The sequence below is a fragment of the Lygodium microphyllum genome, chromosome 14, assembly GCF_053477565.2.
Source record: "Lygodium microphyllum isolate KBCC chromosome 14, Lygodium_microphyllum_v1.1.10, whole genome shotgun sequence".
Taxonomy (NCBI): domain Eukaryota; kingdom Viridiplantae; phylum Streptophyta; class Polypodiopsida; order Schizaeales; family Lygodiaceae; genus Lygodium; species Lygodium microphyllum.
This window is the reverse complement of record NC_141148.1, coordinates 18,710,374-18,716,612: the sequence shown is the minus strand read 5'-3', so window position 1 is coordinate 18,716,612 and position 6,239 is coordinate 18,710,374.

Sequence of the window (6,239 nt, the reverse complement as noted above, 5' to 3'; positions counted from 1 at the left end):
ACTTCTACATTAGCCTTGTGCTTTTATCCAAGCCTTTACACTCTTTTCACACTACACTACCTCCACACTCACACACCACCCCCACATATACACAATTCTATGCACGCACTTGTCCATCATTACACAACATCAAGTGCATCTCGTTGTATCTAAGCATCTTGTCCTCGCACTTTATACAACCAGTACTGACACATTGACATCTCGTTGACTATGCTACATGCAATATTGGTTGCACAAGTGCACCTTGATTTTTTAAAGAAAGAAAACCTAATTTTACACAACTCACTCTTGTATGTTCAAAGTGTCTCAAGTGTCTTAAAAAATGTATGTTTTGGCATCAAATATTGGAAGAAGTGTTGAAGTGCCTTGAGAATTCACTAAAAATCTTACACGAACGAAGGTCAAATTTCCTAGAAAATACTATCATATCACAAGGACCTGGCACACATAGTATCTAGGTAATATACATTAGGCTAACATCATCTAGGGACATTTAGGATCTTAGTGCACAACCACAACAATCATTTTCACATCTAGCCATAATAGGACACACTACAAGTCGAGGAAGGAAATTGTCCAACAAATGTACCATCAAGTGCCAACTTCCAACCATTGTATGTGCCTCACGAGTAAGAGGCTATTGACCAAGCTACAAAGAGTCCTAAGCCATATTCAAATCATTTCAAGTCTTAAAATGCATCAAGACTAAAGTGGTTGAGAGGAGACGCTACCCATTGAATGGACAAAATAGAACTTGCACTTAGTACATAATCACAAGAAAGATTGACCAAAGAGAGACAAATCTCAAGGACAGGAACTCCAAGAAACAAATTTGAGAGATCCTAGATGAGTTGACAATTCTAGAGATTCAAATAGTAGAAGCATACACGAGGACGTACAAGATCTTTACTTAGCAAGAAGAGTCAAAGAGTTTTCAAGTTGGCTATTAGGAGACTTATACTCAATTGATGTGCTTAATAGGGGACTAGACTGTGAAGTCTACAAGTCTTGAACCCTTAGGAGTCAAGTAAGAGCACAAAATTCATGTCCAATTATGCATTGATAATATGACTAAGCTAGTAATTCAAGAGCCTAGGCCACAACTAGTAGATCAAATGGGAATAGACACATTCACAAAGGCTAACCTAAGATGCATTGAGTGTGGCGTTACTCATATGTATCATGATTGTTGATATGAAAGGTGTTTAGTAGCACCCTAACAAGTCACATTTGAAATTCCAAGCCTCAAACATTTACCCCAAAGGCAAAGAGCTAATATCTCTAGCATATCTTAGGGTCAAGTTATCTACTAATTGAGAGCTCATCATTGATGCTCTCATTGATGAAGGTCTAAATGACTATAATTTGACTTATAATGTATGGACTAAGATTGGAAAACTTGAACAAACAATGCAACCTATATCAAACCATATGGAGGATCACCATATTCTCTCCTAGGAAGATGCAAATCTCTTTTAACTATTGTGACTAAAAGCCTATCCATTTTTTTCCAATGAACTTCCAAATTGAGAGGACATGGCAAAGGAAGTCCTACCCTTGGAAGACCTTTCAAGTATGCAGCCAAATGCATTCCGGACTATGAAGCATATGGAATACACCTGAACTTACTAGAAGTTGAGATTGTCACAACTTTTAGCAAAGGGAAATTTATCTCTTCTCCAAGGAAAGGCAAGCAACCTACCTTAGACTTAGATCAAAAACCTAGTGAGGATGGCTAGAGAGTTCTAAAGGCACTGCTCTTAGCACACGTGAGAACAAGAGGGAACTAGTCAATAAGAATCTCATAGAATCCAAGGAAATACCAAAACTACTAGAAACACTACAACAACTTCTCAAGCTATTAGAAAGAGTACTTCATCAGGAAGAAAGATGAGATCTAGGGCATAACTTCACATGTGTCGATAAAGATTTAGCACAACGCAATGATGGGTTCCTAAAGCATTGTCGAAACCAACCCCAAAGCCACCTCCACTAACCACCACAACCCAAGTCCCATCAAAATCCAAGCAAAAGAGCAAGAGAGCTAAATGTAGATCCAGGACAAGTATAAAGAGGCTTGAAGAGCTAAAAACATACAAGTTAATGATTGATGAAAAGCTAGTTCTTATGGCACCAACATCTACAATTTCAAAAGAGGAACCACTTAGTTTCTAATTCATGTGAGGACCTAATAGTGTCTCAGAAGACACCAAGTCATTTGCAAGAAAGAAAGCGACTAGTTTCTATTGATATTGCTCATGTTGAGACACCTAGTCCAAAGAAGGAGAAGATAGAGCCCTTAAGCAACAAGCCTTGGTCCTTCAAAATAGCCAAAGTCTCCAAGAAACAAGGAACATTTGTTACCCAAGCTCAAACTAAAAATATAATAGCAATAGACCAGTACAGTTACTCAATATCCCCAAAAAAAGGATCCATAGGAGTCACACTATTTGCAATATTTGAACCACTTCCTATTACAAGTCACACTATTTTATCCATAGGAGTCACACTATTTGCCATGATGTTTGCCGTAGGGTAACTTTATCCATAGGAGTCCATAGCAAATATAAACCCCCTCACTATCTCTTCTCCCCCTAATAATACCCCCTTCCCATTATAAACCCCACCCAATCGCAATGATAAACGAGCACAACATGCTGAAGGAAGATAGGGAGAGGGCGATAGAGAGGGAGAGAGAGAGAGAGAGAGAGAGGGAGAAAGAGAGGGAGAGGGTGATAGAGAGGGAAAGAGAGAGAGGTGAGAAGAGAGAGAAGAAGAAGGAAAAGAAGAGAGAGAGAGAAGGGGTGATAGAGAGAGAGAGAGGGAGATAGAAGGTGAGGGGGAGAGGGAAAGAATATTCCAAGGCTCCTCCCCTATTTCCCCTCCTTAGAGGGTGAGCATACGCAGTGCTTTTCTCCCCCCCTCATTCTGATTGGTTAGCCGCAGCCTAATTTCCCACCCCAATTAGCCTCGCTATTCGAAAAAGAGGCAGCTGAAATCTCGTAGGGATCGCGTTTAAAGCAAAGAAGACCAAGAAATGGCCCCCAAGCAAGGAGTGTTGAATGTAGGTGGAAATCCCATAATCCGGTATGAAACCTCGGGCAAGGACATCACTGCCAATCCAACTACAGTACCGGTCATAAGTAACGTATTTCCAGATTGATGAATGCTTGCTTTGATTCACACATAAGATGCATTAGACCCGTATGAGAATGGTTTATTGAAAATGATAAAGTCATCGCAAACATTCAAAAGGTGGAGTTTGCGAAGTGCTTGCATCAAGAGAAGCAAATTGCATCTAGATGCTATGTGACAAATTTGTACATAGCATAAAAGTATTCCAAGGTAGTGTCAATTCTCCTTTTCATGAAAATAATAGATATGTGTTTCCCCACATTGAACGTATGTCGTAGCTTGCACACTTGATGGATCGCATGGTAAGTAATCTAGGCTAGGGGAAACTCAATCTCGAATCTCTAAAGTCTTGCTAATGTCACGAAATATTAATTCATTGGGATCTTGAAGTTGTGAATAGCTAGTACAAACAATAATCATTAGGATTAAAACTATGATACCTTGAGATTTGTCTGATAGCGACAATGTTTATCAATCCTATTCGGGAATTGGGTTAGATGCAAACAACATCTCTAGGCCTCAAAGGCAAGGGAAGAACTAAAGGGATTGGGAAACCCTGGGATCAAGTACAGACCAATACTTCTAAACTTGTTGGAAAAAAGGTTGAGTTGTTGATCAATATAAGTGCTCAATAGAATTTACATTTGTGCATAATTGTATGAGACCTTGGCATGTGTCTTAGCCAAAGTGTTAAGTAAAGTTTGCACAGAATCACTTAGATCCCAAGGGGGAGAGCGAATATGCGATGGAAGGTCATTGCGTCTATTCCTGCAATGTTGAAAAATGATATCATTGTTTTGTTGGTTGATCTAACATCATCTTAAATGCTTTTTGCATTAAACTGATTGTTGGGATGTGATTTGGATGATTATTCTAAGTGCTAGTGCTTGATGTTAAATGCATGGCAGGGGTCTGTGATGACAAGTTGCCATGAGAATAAAGGAATGTTCTTCTTGGACAATGATATTAGGGCTGAATGCCTTGTTCGTGCTTGATTCCTAAATGGATCAATTAAGGAAGTATATTTTGAATGAGTGGATCATCTCCAAGACCGCACCGTAGATTACCTCGAGAGGGCACTGCTCAATTCACGAGTCGAAGCTCGAGTGGTGAAAAGGCCAACCATGGAAGTTGTGTCTCACTTTGAGGTTGCTTGGGGTCAGGTGGAGCTCTCTGGACACCCCTTGCCTAGTCTGAAACGGAGTTAGAGACCCCCGTGAGCCCAATGTCTAGGGCATTGGAAGATCCTATTCTAGATATTGGATGGAAATTATGATGCCATGTGATTTGGACTAGGTACTTTTGTTGGATAGAAGGGATACATAATTTCTGCTGTATGGGCAGGAGACAAAGGTTAACGTGAAGATAAGTTAAGGAATTTGTTTGGACTTGGTACTTCTGTTAGAAAGAAGGGATACATAATTTCTCCTGTATGGGCAAGAGACAAAGGTTAACGTGAAGATAAGTTAAGGAATTTGTTTGAACTTGTTTGTCAAAGGATTGCTTGCTCTGTAATCGTGTTTGTGCTATAAATTACGTGAATAAATCCTCTTCCCTAGAAGGCTTAATTAATGAAACCGATTTTAAATGTCACACACAAATGTGATAGGATCTAATTAGATAACTAAAGAATGCCTATTGAGGGAAGCAGGTGGGTGGAACCCCCAACGGGTCTGTCCTAAGGTAGGGTGGTCTCAAAGAGCTGGGAGGCTTCTCACAAGGTTTAACCATCGTTAGATATTGTTAAATTAGAACCCGATTCATGCCGTTTTAGGGGACTAGAATGGGACTTTGCTCTATGGGCAGAGAGGTTGAGCAGTGCATCCCTCTCATTTCCCATTCTCTTTGAACCAAGTGTGGTATGGATCTGTTTCGGATTGGGTATCTCTGTGTAATGTAAGATGTCCACAATTTGATGCTAGGATGCTCTCAGGAGGCCTTGTCCAGTAGGAACCCAATTTTCAGGTTGATCCTAGTGGGTTCAACCTGACATTATCCTAGTGGGTTCCGACCGCAGATGTTTCGTTGTGAGGCAGACTCGGGAAACCCTAGGCGACAAACCCCGTGACATTCCATGGGAGTGCCAGTCGGGCGGCGTCACTTAGACTCATCTCTTGATGGGACCGCTAAAAGCGTGCCTGGACAGCTGATAGGCAGGCTACATTACTTTTGATGCAATGGGTTGGTCAATCTTGTTAGTCAAAGATGATTGTGCACTAGGATCCTTGGACTGATGGGAAGTAGTCTTAGCCTAAGAATTTCTAGCTATGTTCTTGACAACACTCTTAGAGGGAGATTGTCAATTCTTTCACATTTTCTTAGCTATCCCATGTGGATCCTTTGGGATTGAGTAACTACACTAGATTACTCCTACTAGATTTTCAATTTGAGCTTGGGTAACTAAGATTATTTGTTTCTAGGAGACTCTGGCTATTCGCAAGGACCAAGAACAACTAAGGGTTGTTGCTTGGTAACACTTAAGTCTTCTCCTTCCTTGGACTAGTTGCTTTAGCATGAGCAACATCAATAGAAAGTGGTTCAAATAGTGCATAGCTCTCACTTGGCAAATAGTGTGACTCCTATGGATAAAGTTACCCTATGGCAAATATTTGCTATGGACTCCTATGGCAAATATTTGCTATGGACAAAAAGGATCAATAGACAAGTGAGAGCTTTGCCAAGGTTCAAATTACAATATTTTGACTTGTGATGTAGAGATTAAGATAGGGTAACTTGAACTCATCCCAACCAATGTAGCCATTAGACCATATGAATAATGACTATATTCTCTCCTAGGAAGATGCAAAATTCTTTTGGATGTTGTGACTGAAAGCCTGCCCATTGTTTTCTACGCGTTTCCATTGTCGCTGCTTTCAATAAAGGGAACCTTGTCTCTGCTTCAAGGAAAGGTAAGCAACCTATCTTGGAGTCAAACCAAAAACCTAATTAGTATGGCCAAAGAGTTTTAAAGGAATCTCTTCTAGCACATGGGGATAAGAGAGAACTATTCAATAAGAATCCTTCTAGAATCCAAGAAAATATCCAAGCTGCCAGAAACACTATAATAGCTTCTCAAGCTATTAGAAAGAGCACTTGATCTAAAA